This window comes from Carya illinoinensis, chromosome 6, assembly GCF_018687715.1.
Source record: "Carya illinoinensis cultivar Pawnee chromosome 6, C.illinoinensisPawnee_v1, whole genome shotgun sequence".
Taxonomy (NCBI): domain Eukaryota; kingdom Viridiplantae; phylum Streptophyta; class Magnoliopsida; order Fagales; family Juglandaceae; genus Carya; species Carya illinoinensis.
Genome location: NC_056757.1, coordinates 8,436,994 through 8,455,573, shown reverse-complemented (window position 1 = coordinate 8,455,573; position 18,580 = coordinate 8,436,994). Strand labels below are relative to the sequence as shown.

Genomic DNA, 18,580 nt, shown 5'->3' with positions numbered 1-18,580 from the left:
TAAAATTGAGATTAGTATAATTTTGGTATTTGGCAAAAGTAAGATACCAATCCCTGAGGACGATACTCTTCTTATCACTTTATTATAAAATTACGATACTGTGCACTTGCAGTTTTGCACCGATCAAGTTTTTGGCACCGTTGCCGGGGATTGGTTTATTCTTATTCTTTTTGTCAATATCGATACAAAGTAGTCTTAGTTTTAATTTAGAATTTTATTTTAATTTGTTCTACAGGTGTGTTTTTTACGTTGGATGCGCCGTGCTAGATATCGTGATATTATTCCTGTTAATCACGAAGATTGAAAGAACTCTTAAATCACTAAGAAGAAATAAGATACTAGCCATGGCTGAAGAAGAACGTGAGGCACTACCACGCACCTTGAAGGACTATGTACGACCGGTTGTGAATGGAAATTACTCGAGCATAATGCGTCAGACAATTAATGCCAACAACTTTGAGCTCAAACCAGCTTTGATTAGCATGGTGCAACAGGCTCAATTCAGCGAATCGCCACTGGATGATCCCAATATTCATTTGGCAATGTTCTTGGAGATTTGCGACACTGTGAAGATCAATGGTGTTCCTGAAGACACCATTAGACTGAGATTGTTTCCTTTTTCTTTGAGGGACAAGGCTAGAGGTTGGCTACAATCTCTACAACCGGGAAGCATTATTAGTTGGCAGGACATGGCTGAGAGGTTTCTTGCTAAATTCTTTCCTCCTGCAAAAACAACCCAACTCAGGAGTGAGATTGGCCAGTTCAAGCAAAATGATTTTGAGTCACTCTATGAAGCGTGGGAGAGGTATAAAGACTTGGTTCGACGTTACCCACAACATGGATTACCAGATTGGTTGCAAGTTCAGATATTCTATAACGGGTTAAATGGACAAACTCGAACTATAGTTGATGCTGCTTCTGGTGGCACTTTGATGTCAAAGAAAGCTGAGGGTGCTACTGCCCTTTTGGAAGAAATGGCCTCAAACAACTATCAATGGCCACTTGAGAGAACTTTGGCTAAGAAAGTTGCTGGAATTCATGAATTGGAGCCGATAGCAGCCCTTTCAGCTCAAGTAGCTACTCTATCTCATCAAATTTCAACCTTGACAACACAAAGGATACCACAAAGTATAGAATATGTTGCATCTACAAGTATAACAGTTCCAAGTAATGAAGCAAGTCAGGAACAAGTTCAATATGTCAACAATCAGAACTACAATTATCGTGGTAATCCTATGCCAAATTACTATCATCCAGGGCTTAGAAATCATGAGAATTTGTCATATGGAAATACAAAGAATGTGTTGCAACCTCAACATCCTCCAGGATTTGATAGCCAACCAAGCGAGAAGAAGATGTCACTTGAGGATGCCATGGTTTCCTTTGTTCAGGAGACCAATGCAAAGTTTAAAAAGACTGATTCATGGTTGGACAACATTGAGACTCATTGTAGCAACATGGGAGCCACTATGAAGAATCTTGAAGTGCAAGTTGGGCAACTAGCCACGACCATCAATGCCCAACAAAAATGAGTTTTTCCTAGCAACACTGAAGTGAATCCAAAGGAACAATGCAAGGCTATCACACTTAGGAGTGGAAAAGAAATTGAGAGGTCACCATTAAAGGAGAGCAAGTCCACCCCTACTGCTGCGAACAATGGCCAAAGCAAAAAATCAAGTAGAAGAAGAGAAGATTGTCAATGAAACTGACTTGCCTCCAGCAATTTCATTTCCTGACAATCCTCCTATTCTCGCTCCTCCACTTCCTTACCCTCAGCGTTTTCAAAAGCAAAAATTAGATAAGCAATTTTCTAATTTTTTGGATATCTTTAAGAAAATTCACATAAATATTCCTTTTGTAGATGCGTTGGAACAAATGCCAAACTATGTCAAATTCCTGAAGGACATCATTTTCAAGAAGAGAATATTGGAGGAGCTTGAAACAGTGAAGCTTTCTGAAGAATGCAGTGCCATTCTTCAAAAGAAATTGCCTCAAAAATTAAAAGATCCGGGGAGTTTCACTTTGCCTTGCACTATTGGGAATTCATTTTTTGATAGGGTTTTATGTGATCTTAGTGCTAGCATTAATCTTATGCCACTTTCTATATGCAGGAAATTAGGACTTGGAGAGATGAAGCACACAACAATTTCCTTGCAACTAGCTGATCGATCCATCAAGTATCCATGTGGAATCATAGAAGACATATTGGTAAAGGTGGATAAATTTATTTTTCCTGCTGATTTTGTAGTGTTGGACATGGAAGAAGATGAAGAAGTCCCACTAATTCTTGGCCGACCATTCTTGGCTACGGGAAGGGTTTTGATTGATGTTCAAAAGGGTGAATTGACATTGCGAGTTAATAAGGAAGAAGTTATGTTCAACATCTACCAAGCCATGAAATTTCCAGAAGATCCAAGTACTTGCTTTCGGGTAGATATCATTAAACAATGTGTAGAAGAGGCCTTTCAAGAAGATATACCATCCGATCACCTAGAACGCTGTATCACCACTTCATCTCATGCTTTTGATTTTAATAATTCTGCTGTTTTTGAATCTGACTTGCCTTTTGTTAGTGAAGAATTTTTTCACTATGTTTTTACTTTGGGAGTATTGTAGCAGGTTACATCACTTAGTAATGAAGTGGGGAAGCTAGAGCCGGTGGTACCAAAGGCTGAATCTGAAAATGCTAAAGAAAAGATACAGAAAAATACAACTCCGGAGTTGAAGCAATTACCTGAGCATCTTCGCTATGCGTTCTTGGGGGATAGTGATACCTTTCCAATGATTCTTGCTACATCACTCACACCCGAAGAAGAGGAAAAGTTGCTGCGTGTATTGAGGGAGCATAAAACAGCCTTGGGATGGACTATTTCTAATATAAAAGGAATAAGTCTCTCTATTTGTATGCACAAGATTTTAATGGAGGAGCTTTACAAGCCAACGATCGAGCACCAAAGAAGATTAAATCCAGCAATGAAGGAAGTAGTGAGAGCTGAAATTTTGAAACTTCTTAATGCTGGAATCATTTATGCTATTTCAGACAGCTCATGGGTAAGTCCAGTGCAAGTTGTACCAAAGAAGGGTGGAATGACGGTGGTGAAAAATGACAATAATGAGTTCATTCCTACAAGAATGGTCACGGGATGGCGTGTATGCATGGATTACCGCAAGTTGAATAAAGCAACAAGGAAGGATCATTTTCCACTTCCATTCATTGACCAAATGTTGGATCGATTGGCTGGGTACTCCTACTATTGTTTTTTGGATGGTTATTTGGGGTATAATCAGATTGCTATAGCTCCTGAAGATCAAGAGAAACCTACATTCACATGCCCCTATGGAACGTTTGCTTTTAGGAGGATGCTCTTTGGATTGTACAACGCCCCTGCGACATTTCAATGTTGCATGATGGCTATTTTTTCTGATATGGTGGAAGATATAATGGAAGTTTTCATGGATGATTTTTCAGTTTTTGGTACATCTTTTGATCATTGTTTGCATAACTTAGCTCTTGTTTTGCAGAGATGTGAAGATAAGAATCTAGTCCTGAACTGGGAGAAGTGTCATTTCATGGTTCAAGAAGGGATCGTGCTTGGCCATAGAGTGTCATCTAAAGGAATTGAGGTGGATCGAGCCAAAATTGCAACCATAGAGAAACTACCACCTCCAAAGAATGTGAAGGGAATCAAAAATTTTCTGGGACATGTGGGATTTTATAGAAGATTTATCAAAGATTTTTCTAAACTCTCTAAACCTTTATGTAATCTTCTTGAGAAAAATTATGCATTTGACTTTGATATTGTTTGTTTGCAGGCCTTTAATGCACTCAAGGAGAAATTAATTGCAGCACCAATTGTGATTGTGCCTGATTGGAGTCAACCTTTTGAAGTTATGTGCGATGCAAGTGACTTTGCAATTGGAGCAGTGTTGGGGCAAAGGCGAGACAAGCTGTTTAGAGCCATCTATTATGCAAGCCGGACATTGAATGAAGCTCAGTTGAATTATACGACAACTGAGAATGAGATGCTTGCTGTGGTGTTTGCTTGTGATAAATTTCGGTCCTACCTCATTGGTACAAAGGTGATAGTGTTCATTGATCATGCAGCACTTTGCTATTTGTTTGGCAAGAAGGATGCTAAGCCTAGGCTAATTCGTTGGATCCTACTTCTTCAAGAATTTGATTTGGAGATTCGAGACAAGAAAGGAAGTGAAAATTTAGTGGCTGACCATCTCTCTCGGTTAGAGCAAGAGGAAGAAAGACCAGAGTCAGTGGTCCAAGAGGCATTCCCTGATGAGCAGTTGTTTGCATGTGAGATCAAGCTTCCGTGGTATGCTGATATTGTTAACTACCTAGCTTGTAAAGTTTTACCACCTGATCTTACTTACCATCAACGCAAGAAGTTTTTGCATGATGTGAATTATTATCTTTGGGATGAGCCTTTATTGTTTAAAAGATGCTCTGATCAAATCATTAGAAGATGTGTGCCAGAAGAAGAGATGCAAGACATCCTCCATCATTGCCATTCATCATCATATGGAGGACACTTTGGAGCCACCCGTACAGCAGCTAAGGTACTTCAAAGTGGATTCTTTTGGCCTTCTATTTTTCGTGATAGTTACACTTTGGTGAAAACTTGTGACCGGTGCCAACGTATGGGAAATATTTCAAGGCGTCATGAGTTACCACTGAAAGGTATCTTAGAAGTTGAGTTGTTTGATATTTGGGGAATAGATTTTATGGGGCCTTTTCCTCCTTCTTTTGGTTTTGCTTATATCTTATTAGCAGTTGACTATGTGTTAAAATGGGTGGAAACAATTGCTACAACAACAAATGATGCAAAGGTAGTGCTCAAATTTCTGCACAAGCATATATTCACAAGATTTGGCACTCCACGAGCTATTATTAGTGATGAAGGGACTCACTTTTGCAACAAGTTGTTTGAAAATCTTCTTTCTAAATATGGTATAAAGCACAAGATAGCACTTGCTTACCATCCTCAAACTAATGGCTAAACTGAAATTTCAAATAGAGAAATTAAGAACATCCTTAAAAAGACGGTCAAAACCAATAGAAAGGATTGGGCGAAGAAGCTTGATGATGCTTTGTGGGCATACCGTACAGCCTTTAAAACACCTATCGGGATGTCTCCATACCGATTAGTGTTTGGAAAGGCATGTCATCTTCCTATGGAGTTGGAGCATAGAGCTTATTGGGCTGTAAAAAAGTTTAACTTTGATTTGAAAGCAGCAGGTGAAAAGCGACTTCTTCAATTGAATGAGATGGAAGAGTTCTGGAATGATGCATATGAAAATGCAAAGATCTATAAAGAAAGGACGAAGAAGTGGCATGACAAACAGATTCTTAGACGAGAGTTTGGTCCAGGACAACAAGTTTTACTATTTAATTCACGACTCAAACTCTTCCCAGGAAAGTTAAAATCAAGATGGACAGGTACTTATACAATTCATGAGGTTTCCTCTTTTGGAGCAGTAGATTTGAAGGACAAGACAGGGAATATTTTCAGAGTTAATGGTCAGAGATTGAAGCACTACTATGGAGAACAAATGGAGAGGAACTATGCATTTATTCCTCTTGGAGATCCTAATTGATGATGATTGAAAAGTCTGGCTTTAAACTTTAAAACAAGCGCTTATGAGAGGCAAACCATAGATCTTTATTTCATTCTTTCATTTATTTTATTATCTTTATTTATTTAGTTTTAATAAATTGGTTTTTGATGCAGGTTTATTTAGCATGAATAAAGAGCTGAAAAAAAATTTTAAACTACGGAAGATTCATCATGCAACCAAGGAAGTTCCTTTTATTTCTTCAATCCTTGTTACTTTTGCATTACAATGAGGACATTGTTTAGTTTAAGTTTGGGGGTGTAAACTCCTATATGCATTTGATCCTTTTGTTTTCAAGTCTTGGGTTGTTGATGGGTTGTTTGATTCTCTTACCAAGCATGCATTGGAGTAAGATTGAATTCTCTATGACTCTGAAATTTGTGATTGAAGATGGTTTTGAGAAAAATTTTCAAAAATTTCTTTTATGTCAAGTGGAGTTTTGTGGGTACTTTGGTTTAAATCTTTGACCTTGAACATAATTGAGCACATAGTCGTTTTTCTCTTATTCTATTTTGCTTATGAAGAGAAGAAGTTGAATTAATTGAAAGAGGGAAGTTTGATTTTGCTTTGCTCTAGAATCCGTTGATGGGTCCTTGAGGCAAAATCCTAGTTGAAACCAAATATTAGAGAAATGATCTAGGCATTTCTTTGGCATAACCAAAAAGCTTTCCCAGCCGTCCTTAATATCATGCCATCATTACATGGTGTGTTTCCATAGTCAACCCTCTTGAGCCTTCATAAGCCTTTATTTGTTCTTTGAACTACATAAACCATGCCCGCTCTAAGCCTGAAAAACAATGAATCTACCTTTGATAGTTTGAGAAAATACTTTGGTGGAGAGTACATTTAAAAGAGAAAATTTGTTTCAGATGAACCGTATTATGTTTGCTTTGTTTGATCAAAGAAGAAGAAGAAGAAAAAAGGAAGTGACTGAAAAAAAAATAAAATAAAATAAAAAATCGCTAAGCGGAGTGTGAATTACCTCAGATTTTGTTAAGGGAATTGTTGGTATTGTATCAGTGATTACAGCAATAATAATGCCACAAGTATGAGCATATTGCCAAGAAAGAGCTATGATTTGAATCATGTGGATATCTCTTTTAGTGTTCTTTTCACTAAGTATTTTTCCAGCTTGTTTTGATTTTCCATATCCAGTTCTTTCTTAACCCTCACCCTGTGGCCTATCATTACAACCTTATTAAAGACCTTTTGATCTCTGATTTTGGTGTTGACTACATTAGTGGAGAGGATTTCTGAAAATTGGACTTATGGGGTTAAGTTTTAAGAGAATTCTTCTGATTTTGGTTGTTCTATGACTCGTGGTCGAATGTGCTTCCAAATGTAGAAGTGTCAAGTTGTATCAAGGATAAGTCCAAAATCGTATTCCACAGGGACAATGGGTTATCAAAGCGTATAGGAGATTTGTGAGTAACAAATGAATCAAGTATGAGTGATGAAAATAAAATTCAAATGCAATGCAAAAAGATAATCGAATTTGAAATTAGAGTTTCTAAAAAAAAACAAATTAACGAACACTTGGGTTGGGTATGAGACTCTCTTTATTTCGGATTCTAGATAATTTTCTCGATTAACAGTCCAATCAAGGCAGTGCTAATCGAAAGATAAAAAGTTAAGCTCAAGTTTTGCAATATTTTCCTAAGAGATTCTCTACTTTACTAGTCAAACACACATTAACAAACAACTGAGAGAAGTCTTGATAGTTTTCAAGCTTTTGTTGTGCCTTACGTCAACAACAAAACAAGAGCAAGAGCCGCAATCTATTTTCAATTTAAATCCGACTAGTAACATAGTGAAATCAACAATTATCAACAAAATATTGCATCGATCTAGAATCCAAAATAAATTAAATCTCATTCCACAACCCAAGTTTCTAAAAATTAGCTACACATGATATTTCTAGCAATAAAAAGTAATCTAAGTAAACTCATATTAAAAATTAAAGAAAATACTAACATAGAATAAATCTTAAAATGCAAAATAGATGATCTATAAAATACCGAGCAGTTCAAACGGTCAAAGCTCAAAGAAATAAAACAAATCAAAACTAAATAAATGAATAAAACTTAAGAAAATTAAATGAAGCTTAACGCTGCCCAAAGGAAATGAAAATAACAACAAGCCAAATCCACTAACAGACCAAATGAAATGAATCCATAAATAAAAGTCTAATCCAAAGAGAATGGGAAGTAGAGGTTGAAACAGCCGTCACAAGAAACGAAATAAAAACAAATAAAAACAAGAGTGAGTTCTCCCGGATCTGTAAACCTCAGCCTGAAAAATAAAAGTAGAAAAAGAAAACAAATAACCAGCTGAATGAAAGGTAGAAGAAGCTGCCGAGCAAGAGACAGAGTTCCGTCCCAGCAAAAACAGAAAATGAACCAAAAAAATAGAGAGTTCAGTCTTGAGGTCTAGCTAGCGTAAACGAAAAGAACAAAAAAAAGAACAAGAAGAAAAAAAACTAAAACTGCCTTCCGTCCAAATGAAAAAGAAGAGAAAATGAATAAACTTTTTTACTAGTCTACTCTGCTGCTAAACGAAAACCAGGTGAAGTCTAAAAAAAAGAAAAACTGCCCCTCACGGTCTGAAAGCAAAGAAATGAAATCAAACTCCCAGCTTAGCTACTGCAGTAGCCGAATGAAAAATGAAAGAAAGCCTGTCTCTAAATCAAAAGAAAAGAAAATAAAATAAAACTCAAAGCTAAAAACAAGCTGTTGTTGCCGCTAGCTTCTAAACGAAAAGAAAATAAGTAAAAACTGCATGTTTTGTGTTGCTGCCTCCAGCTAAATAAATACTGATCTCCTGCTGTTGCTGCACGTCCGAGTGTTTCCCAGGTGTAGAACCAAAAAGCACTCCAGCATGTGTTTCTTTGAGTGAAGTCCAGCTCTGTCATAGTTGAGGGCCAGCTGCTTCTTTTTTTCTTCTGCTGACCTACTGCATGTCCGAGTGTCCAACGTGATGATGCATGTGTGAGTTGTTGTGGTCCAAATGATGCTGCATGTGTGTTGTCCATGTGGGTTTGTTGTTGCACGTTCATCTACTCGAAAAAGAAGAACAAATCTGCTGTCCTGCATGTGTGAGCTGTTGTGGTCCGGCCGTGTCACTTTTCTGCATGTGTGAGCTGGTGTGAGTCCAGCTGTGTGCTGTCCATGTGGTGCCCAAGTGAGTTTGTTTTGCTGCTGTACAACGTCTGCAACGTCCAGGTTATGTGTTGTCCTGCATGTTTACTAGTCTGCATGTTTACTGCATGTGTGAATAGGTGTGGGTGCTGTCCGAAGGCTGGTCTGCATGTGTGCATTTTTCTGCAACATGCTATGTCCATTTCTTCTCCTGCTGTAGCCTCCGTTCCTCTGCTGCTCAACGTGATATGCTCCAGCATGCCGAGTGTGTGCTGTCATTTTATTATACAATTCACAGCAAATGTGCAGCTCATGTTGCACGTGTATTGCATGTGTGTTGCATGCCTTGCAATGGTTAGCACGTGTACATTCACACTTGAATGATATCTTTGTTGTGTATTGCCCAAACTACCCCTGTTATGAGAGGAATAAAAATGAAATATTTATTGTCATGTGAAACAATTGTATTATAAATCTTTTTAAACACAAAAATACCAGAATTTATCAATTGACTCAAGTATTGTGATCTATTGCATAATTAAGTACTTAAATAATTTTTTATTAAACAATTTATTCACTTAAGTAACTTAATCATGCAGTTTTAGTGCTTCATCATTCTACTTTTATCTGAGTTTGCAGGTGGGTTGAGGTTAAATTGACTATATCACACACACACTCAAGGTCTTAGCTTTAGGTTGAAGTAAACGCCTAACTCTTGCTTGACAAATTGCAAAAATTTTTGATTGATTTTCTTACTATCTTTGACGTTAAAAGAGTAAGATACTAGAGATGAAATCTAAATTCATAAAAGCTTGGTGAGTGATGATACTTTTCTTTCGGGTCGAGTTGATATTGCCTAAACTATCATTTGCTTTTCTTTTTGTTTGAGTACAAACAAAGTTGTAAGTTTGGGGGTATTTGATGACTTGCAAAAAATTTCGTATTGCAGATTTTACAAGTTCGCTCGAGCGGAGGCTTTTGGCCGCTCGAGCGAATTCAGGCAGATTCAAACGCTCGACTGTCGCTCGACAGGGAGCTCGAGCGGGTTGCTGAAAAACCAAGATCACTCGAGTGGAGACATTGGCCGCTCGAACGAAATCAGACAGAGTCGAACGCTCAACGTGAGCTCGACACCCCGCTCGAGCGAACATCGTATTTTGACAGATCTAGGGTCTTCCGCCGTCAGACGATATAAAATGGATTTTTCACTCTATGGCCGTACGTTTTGACTGGAGAACACCTTTTGGGACTGAAAAAGACAGCTAGAGGGATTCAATTCATTTGTTTTTGGAGAGGGAATTCCAATTATTGCACATACGTTGGAATCATACACGAGCACAGACGGGAGAAAAGCATTGAATCGTTTCCTTGGCCGCTCGACAGTGAGCTCGAGGAGTATTTTTCAGCGTTTATTTTCTTCCAATCTTCTCAGATCAATTATGGTGAATTCGTTTATGTTGAATTCCATTTCTAGCATGAGCTAAATTTTATTCATTCTAGGAAAATGATGTAACCTATTTTCGAACTATGCTTGATTGTCTATGCTAATTTAAGGCAATTCTCTCTTTGTTTATCTGATTTATTCTGAGTTTATTACTTCTAATTAACTGGCCATTGATTAGATGATATTTAATCTTGTGATTTGCTATCGAAAGAGGGAATCATAGGGTAGATCTTGAATATCTCAGCATAGGTAAGTATAGAGATCGAAAGACTTGTATGAACCTATGTAGTAATTAAATCATTGGTCTTATTGCTTTCTTGCTTTATTAATTTGCATATTCTTATGTGAATTGATGAACAAGAATAATTTCCAATTGACTATCGAAAGAGGCTGTTGGATGGATTAGAGATTTGCTAATGAACAAAAAGAATTAAATTAAGTTAGCTGGATGAGAAAAGCATAGTGAAGAATTAGATGAAATCGATTTCCTAGAAGTTTTCTTTCCTATTAATTTGATCTTCGAACGTCAGTTTTATTTCATTTGTGTATTACTCTCTGAGTTGATCTTAGTTTAATTGGCAGCTACAAAAATCTTAGTGATTCTTCTAGATAAAATTGAGATTAGTATAATTTTGGTATTTGGCAAAAGTAAGGTACCAATCCCTAAGGACGATACTCTTCTTATCACTTTATTATAAAACTACGATACTGTGCACTTGCAGTTTTGCACCGTTCACTCCTACACACGTCATTTCGTGTGCTCTATGTAGATCAGATCAAGCATGTGGGACCAACTCCTGAATTTCAACTATCACGTTTGCTTTTATAAGGCCTCCTCTTCCTCCTTCTTCTCCATCCTTTGTTCTGTGTAGATCCTTTGTGCCTTGGTTTTCTAGGTGTTGCCATGCTTCGTCTTCTGTGCATCGGAATGCTTCACGGTTTTCCCCTTCTTGACCTAGCGGAGCTTGGTTCGCAGGTGGCTGCAACTTGTTCATCTTTATTTCGCAGAAGTGGATTCTCTTTCTTCATTTCCCTCATTTTGGGGGGCGCGTTCGTATAGAAATACATTCTCTTTCTTCAAGCTTCGGGACTTCGCTAGGGCATTTGTGGGGACTCTCTTTGACTCAGTTGAACCACCTCATCTTCTCGGTCACTCTCAACATAGAAATTAATTCTAAGATGTTTCGATTCTTGGCGTCTTCTCCCTTCATGTTGTTTTTCAGTTGATTTTCTTTCAAGCGATCTCAAGTTGAGGTGTAGCAGGAGGCTTTCTCATAGATGTTGTTGGTTCATCGTAGTGATAGAGATCTCTATTTGTTACTTTCGCCAGAAAGTGGTACTCTTGGATGACACTTCACCGCAATGCATCCTTTGATCAGCTTGATAGTCAAGAGCAATTGATAGGGTCGTCGACTTCTAGCCTTTAGCAAGATATGATCAGGTCTGGTCCTTACCTTGCTAGTCGGTGTCCCTAGCCAATCGCTTTTGGTCTTGAGACTTTAGGTTGCAATCTGTCATTCTTTGTTTTGGAACTTTAAGTTGTAGTTTGTCTTTCTTTGTTGTGAAGCTTTAAGTTGTAACCTGTTACCTTTAATAAAATTTATTTGCTTTCACGCTACTGGCTTTAGATATCTTCCCGCCCTCTTCTCATGCTTCTGTTGTGCTTTTCCTTTTTGTTGGCTTGACCCCTAGGGGAGTTTGCCACCCAGCTCCACTAGGGGAGTGCGGCCTTCCTAAACATCATGGTTCACCCTCTTGGTATTAAAAATTTATGGCTATCGTGGCCCCATAAGCCGCCGGCCCTCTGTTTGTAGAACCTTCATTCACCGGACATCTTTCCATCATAGCACACGATCTTGTTGTCGCGATCGATGCTTAACATCAGGTGGCCAAAGGACCTACCCACACTCCATCGGGGAGAGCTTGGGGTGCCTCAAGTCAACCTGCCTCTTTGATTCCCCCGAGGAGGTAACTTCTTTGGGCAACATTGTAAGGTGGTCCACTCCCTCCCTGAGATGGGAGCCGGGGTAAGTGTTCGGGCTGCTCGGGGGGTAGGACCCGCTCTCTTCTGCAGAAAGGGTTAGGCAGCCTTTGGTTTAGCCCTCCCTTTTAAACCCACAAAGAGGTAAGTTATTCGAGCAGTTTTGTTTCTGGACTCACTCCCACTCTTTGATACCTCAGGGAAAGGTAAGATTTGTGCCAAGCTGGAGCTTAGCCCACTCTTCGTTTGCAACGGAGGTTGCGATAAGTGTTGAGGTCGCCCAGAGGGCTGGACCCGCTTTCTCTTCGCGGGGGGGATGAGGCAGCCTTTGGTGTACCCATCCTTTTGAACCTTGTGTGGAGGTAAGTGTTCGGGTAGTTTTGTTACTAAACCCACCCCCACCTATTGACGCCAACGAGGAAGGTATCTTCGACTTTTCTTTCGAGCAGCTGAGGACTAGCCAGCACTTCTCTGCGAGAGGGATAAAGTAGCCTTCAGCATTACATGCATCCCTATGGTACCCTACAGGAAGGTAAGTTCAAATAGCAACGCAGCCGACCACTCTTTGCCACAATGGGGGTCGGGTAAGTATTCAGGCCTCCGAGGGGGCGTGACCCGCTCTTTACCGCTAAAGGGATTTGGCTTCTGTTGTGCTTTTCTTTTTTGTTGGCTTGACCCCTTAGGGGTTGGCACCCAGCGACGCTGGGGCCCGGGGAGCATTGCCTTCTCGAACATCGTGGTTCACCCTCCTAGTATTGAAAATTGTGGCTTTTATTCGCCAAACATCTTTTCATCATATCCCACAATCTTGTTCTTGCAACCGATGCTTAACGTTGAGCAGTCAAAGGACCTACTCACACTCCATCGTGGAGAGGTCACGGTGCCTCCAGTTAGCCCACCTTTTTTATTCCTCCAAGAAGGTAACTTCTTTGGGCGACGTTGTAAAATTGCTCGCTCTCTCACTACAATGGAAGCCGGGGTAAGTATTCGGGCCGCCAGGGGGCAAGACTTGCCCTCTTCTAGTGGAGGGGTTCGACGGCCTTCAACTAAGCCCTTCCTTTTAACCCTATAGAGAGGTAAGTTTTTTAGGCAATTTTGTTACTAGAGCCGCTCCCACTCATTGATACAGTAGGGAAAGGTAAGATTTAAGCCAAGCTAGAGGTCAGGGTAAGTGTTCGCCTGAAGGGCTGGACCCGCTCTCTCCTCGCGGGAGGGATGAGGCAACCTCAGGCAATTTTCTTATTGAATCCCCTCCCACTTGTTGATGCCTACAACAAAGGTAGCTTCAGCTTCTCTTTCGGGCAGCTGAGGACTGGCCTGTAGTTCTCTGCGAGAGGAATAAAGCTACCTTCGACATTACATCCATCCCTATGGTACCTCATAGGAAGGTAAGTTCAGACAGCTGCGATGGGGGTTGGGGTAAGTATTCAGGCCACTAGGGGAGGGCATGACCTGCTCTCTCCCGTAGAAAGGATTGGGCTACCTTTGGCTGTGATTGAGTTGAAATATTACATATTTCATACTTTTAGAACTAATACATTTTAATTAGTTCACGACATTATTATTGGTTTTAGATAGAAAAAATGGTTAATAAGCATAAATACAAGTTGTGATTTTTAATTGATTAATATCATGTTTATGCTTAATTTTTATAACCTGTGATTTAATTGAAAAATATTTCCTCATATGCACAGGGCAACGAGATAGTTTTTTGCTTTAGACGAAGTGAAAATCTTGGATGAAGTGTAGAAAAGGAAAAGGCCTCCATTGGACTCTCAGAAAATGCATGGGAACCATACGAAAACTAGAAAATAATGTTGCGCTAGGAGGAAAGGATTATTTCAGAGGGAGAGGTTTCTTTTTTGGGATGACTTATGGACTGGGGGGGAGTAATTTATGGAAGGGACAGACTGGCACAAAGAAGGAAAGTAACAGAGAGCAAACTCTAGCCAAGCTTACGGAGGGAAGAAAACCATTTTGGAGCTCTTTCCTTCTGGGCTGGGATGCAACACAGACTTACGAGGGGTCACGTAGCAGGTTTTGGAGAGAGATTAGAGGAGTGATTTATGGAGGGCACTGTTGAGACACCCCCAAATCCCCAAGCCCGAACACGGGGAAATCGAGACGTCCGGATGGTGACAACCCGGGTCACCATCCCATCGTCGGTGCCAAGTGTGTGCAGAAACAACAATGTGCACGGAATAACACGCAGCGGAATACAAAAGTCATAACTAAGTACCAGAATTGTTCTCAACGTAATACAAGCTGTTTAAAACGTACATAAATAAAATATTACAAAACACACATATAATAAAATATCAAACGCAAAGCATAACATCAGCAACCCGGCAGAGCCACATCCTCGGGCTCAGCCTCATCCTCCTCCTCCTCCTCGAACTCTGCACCAAAAGCTACGGAACCAAAAATGGTACCGCAGGTAAGTAAAACCCAAACACCACCAGATAAAAACACATAGAACTCAAACAACATGGATGCAAGAAAAACCAATGCACATGCCCCGCAAAACCACATTTTTACCACGCACGCCAAAAAAAAACTCATTTGGCCCAATAAAAACATATTCTTAAAAACCACGTCTCGCCATTATCCCAGACAATGGCCCAAACCACCATTTTCCCCGAAAATGGATCAAAAGCCTCAAAACCAAAACTCGCCATTTTCCCAGAAAATGGCCCGCATCCGAAAACCATAAAAACACACCGGTTATGCATGCACCATGATCTCCCCTAGGGATCATCCGCACACCCTGGCTATGTGCCACACCGCAGGTAAGGACCGCGCATGTGACACCTAAACGAGCGATGCCCAGACTCGCGCCCCGCGCGTACCTGGCCAGGCCATCCTCTAGCCCTCGCCAGCGAAGGGCCACGGAGTCGGTGAGTAGAGCGATGCCCACACTCGCGCCCCGCGCGTACCTGGCCGGGCCATCCTCTAGCCCCGCTCCCGTCGTCGCCCAGCGACAACTCAGGGGACGTCACTCAGTATTATCCACTCCCGAGTGACCAGAGGAGCTCCACCGAGATAATAACCCATCCCGGCTTGGGCTCGTGAGACACACGCACCCGAAAGTCCAATCACGCCAGCAAAATGGGGTTTCTCAAATAAAATAAAATACACGTGCATGCCCCATGCAGATGCAATTATCAACGCACAAAACAAATAACCAATCATAAAACAATAAATCAAGCAACTCCGTCCTCCATCCATCCGACCCCCGAACTCCTTGGACTCAGTTCGGAATCAACCAACCAGCAAATTAATTAATTGAAAGAGCAATATATATTTAAATCTGAAAATAGGGTTTGGAAAATACTTACAGCGCTATATGGCAATTTTAGAAAACACGCGGCGTTGCGAACGGCGCCGGAAAAGCAACGTCACAGTGAAAATTCACTGTAGCCGTGGGTTGTGAAAAACTCACTTTTGAACGGGGACAAACTAGGACACAAAATTGATAGGGAATGGTCTAGGGATGGTTGTGAAGCTATTGGAAGTGGTGGTTGGCCGTGGGTGGCGGCAGAAACGACGGTGGGAGGCTGGATCACCCAAAACGGAAAGCAAGCTCGTAGGAGCTGTTCCGGTGGTCGTTGAAGGCCGGAAATGGGTGGGTTAGGACGGCAAGGGACCGGTGATGAAGTGGTGAAGAAATGGTGGCCGGAGGTGGAGCGACGGCGGCGGATCGAGGCCAAAACCGTGCGGCTTTGTTGGGCGTTTTCCGGCCAAACGGCCGGCCGGATGGGGCTGAGGTTCGGAGGGGTGGTGCGCTGGAGGGAGACGAAGAGGATGGTGGGGGTGGTGTCGACCACGGTGGCCGGACGGCGCTGGGTCGACGGTGAGAGGAGTCCGGCCGTGGGTGAGGAGAGAGAAGAGAGAGAGAGGCCGGGGGGTGCTCGAGCGGGAAAGCAGGAGGAAAAAGAGAAAAAAAAAAAGAAAAAAAAGAAAAATAAAGGAAAAAGAAAAGAAGGGAAAAAGAAAAAAAGGAAAAAGAGAAAAAAGAAAAAAAAGATGCAAAAAGAAATGAGGTCCAATCCTCACTCCGGGAAAACAAAACAAACTGCCGAAAAGGGATTAAAAACCACAAAACAACTTAAAGAAATAAAACACAACATCAAATAAATTAAAAACCAATTTTAAAATGCAATTAAATTACAATAATTAAACTAATATATTAATTAAAATAAAAACAATTATTTCAGCGAAAATACACTCAAAAGCGGGTCATCACAACTGTCACACGGACTTTGGGGAGTTTCTTTTCTCTGGCTGAGGGATTTATTTATTTTGGATTGCAGAGAGAGATGCAGGATAGTGGAGTGGAATGTCTGGGAGATGGAAGGGCTGAGAAGCTTTGGTTTTACGAAAGTTACAAAGAGCACGTCTGGTGCAGCTGTGGAGTTTTTGGCAAAAAAAAAAAAGGGAGGATGTGGGAAGTCTATTTTTGGAAGGGATTTTTTTTTTTTTTCATTTTTACTTTCAAGATGAAACACTGGGGGTGGGTTTGTTTGGATGTGGGGAGAGACTAGAGAAAAAAAAATAGAGGAAGGAGAGCTACGGACTGGGGGAACAGCAGAAACCTAAAATGAAAAATGAAAGAAGAGAAGAACGGACTGGCTGGGAGGACGCTATGAGGAGCTTTTGAGATTGGGGTTTTAGTTTAGAGAGGGGGAGAGAGAGATATGAAGGCTAGCTAGGGATTAGATTTTTATTCCTCTCTCGGTTGGAGACGGAAAGGGGGTACGCTGGGATAAAATGAAAGACTGGACTTGGGTTGGGAGAGGGCTTTCTTCCTTGCTGAGAGCAGAATGAAAAAGTAGGAGAGCATTATTTTTTTTTTTCTAGAGATTTACACGAGAGCTGGAGGAAAAACTAGAGATGCACTACAGTGGAAAGGCACATTGGGAATGAAGGGAAAAGCTGAAGAGAGCTTCTGGTTTTGGATGAATTGGACATTCATTTGACACTAGTTTTAATTTTTCGAATGTGGCTTTTGAGCGAGACGCAGGGGATTCCTTTTGGGTTGTATTTTCTCTTCACTTTTGTCCTCTTGTCTAGATTATTTTCTAGTGTTTTCTTGTGTTTTATTTTAGTTTTATCACGGAGAATATTTATTTGATTTCCATGACTCATTTGATGAATGGTTGGCTAAATTTTTGTACTAAGATTAGAGGTGAAATTTAATGATTTAGACATTGTTTTTAGGTTAACATTGGAATTTATATTGTAAGTTTAACCAATTGAATGGTTTTATTATTGAATATTTTGATTATTTATATATTTATCTTGATTCATTGTGATTTTTGAATACAATGAATGCTTGAAAAAAATATGTGATATTCTAATAAATTTGTGAATGTTTCAACCATCAATCATTCATGCTTAATCATTAGTAACTATTTTTCTTGACCTTAAATGTTAAATCTTCCAGTTAAACGGGGTCATTTCTAATTTAATTAAAGTAAATCGATCAAAAACAATATTCTAAATTATTAGACGAATTCTCGAAACCTTAGTCTTTCTCCATATCAATTTATTTTATCATTTTAGTTTTATTCTGTTAATTTAAAAATCGTCATCTTAGTAATTTTCTCTTCTATTCAATTGCACATTTCTTTTAGTGATTTGTTTTCATTGTTTAAGTTTATTTTCTTCATCACATAAGTCAATCTCTATGGATTCCACCTTGTTAGGTACTACAACACCTGTATACTTGCAGGTAAAACTGCACTAAATTTTTGGTTTACTAGTTTGAGTCAAAGTTTAGGCTCAACATTAGCCTTCCCTTTTGACCCTGTGAAGAGATAAGTTATTCAAGTAGTTTGCGAGTGGACCCACGACCGCCCATTAATATCACAGGAAATGTAAGATTTGAGCCAGACTAGTACTGGGCCCACTCTTCATTGTGGTAGAGGTCAGGGTAAGTTATTAGAGCCACTTGGGGGGGGGGGGGGGGGGGGGGAGGGGGCGCACGACCTGCTCTCTACCACGGGAGGGATTGGGCAGCCTTCTGCTTTGCCTTCCCTTTTAAGCCTGCGAAGAGGTAATTTTTTCAGACAGTTTATGATTGAACACGCTCCCACCTATTTACATGTACAAGGAAGGTAGTCTTTGTCTTCAGGCTGCCAAGAGTAGACCAGCAATTCCCCATAGGAGAGGGTTTAAGCTGCTTTTAGCTTTGTGCTCATCCCTCTTATATCCCGCGGGGAGGTAACTTCTTCAAGCAGCAATATTGTTGGCCGCTCTTCGTCGCTTTAGGGGTAGGGGTAAGTATTCGAGCCGCTTAGGGGAATGACCCACTCTCTACCGAGGGAGGGATTAGGCGGCCTTTGACTTAGCCTTCCCTTTTGACCCCGTGGAGAGGTAAGTTATTCT

At 40.4% G+C, this 18,580-nt stretch overlaps 1 non-coding gene across 1 annotated transcript; it reads right to left on the bottom strand.

Moving 5' to 3' along the window:
- Nucleotides 1-737: 737 nt before the first annotated feature.
- LOC122314541 lies at nucleotides 738-844 on the bottom strand. Its single transcript, XR_006243762.1, has one exon. It is a non-coding gene; the product is annotated as a small nucleolar RNA R71 (small nucleolar RNA).
- Between the last annotated feature and the right edge of the window lie 17,736 nt (nucleotides 845-18,580).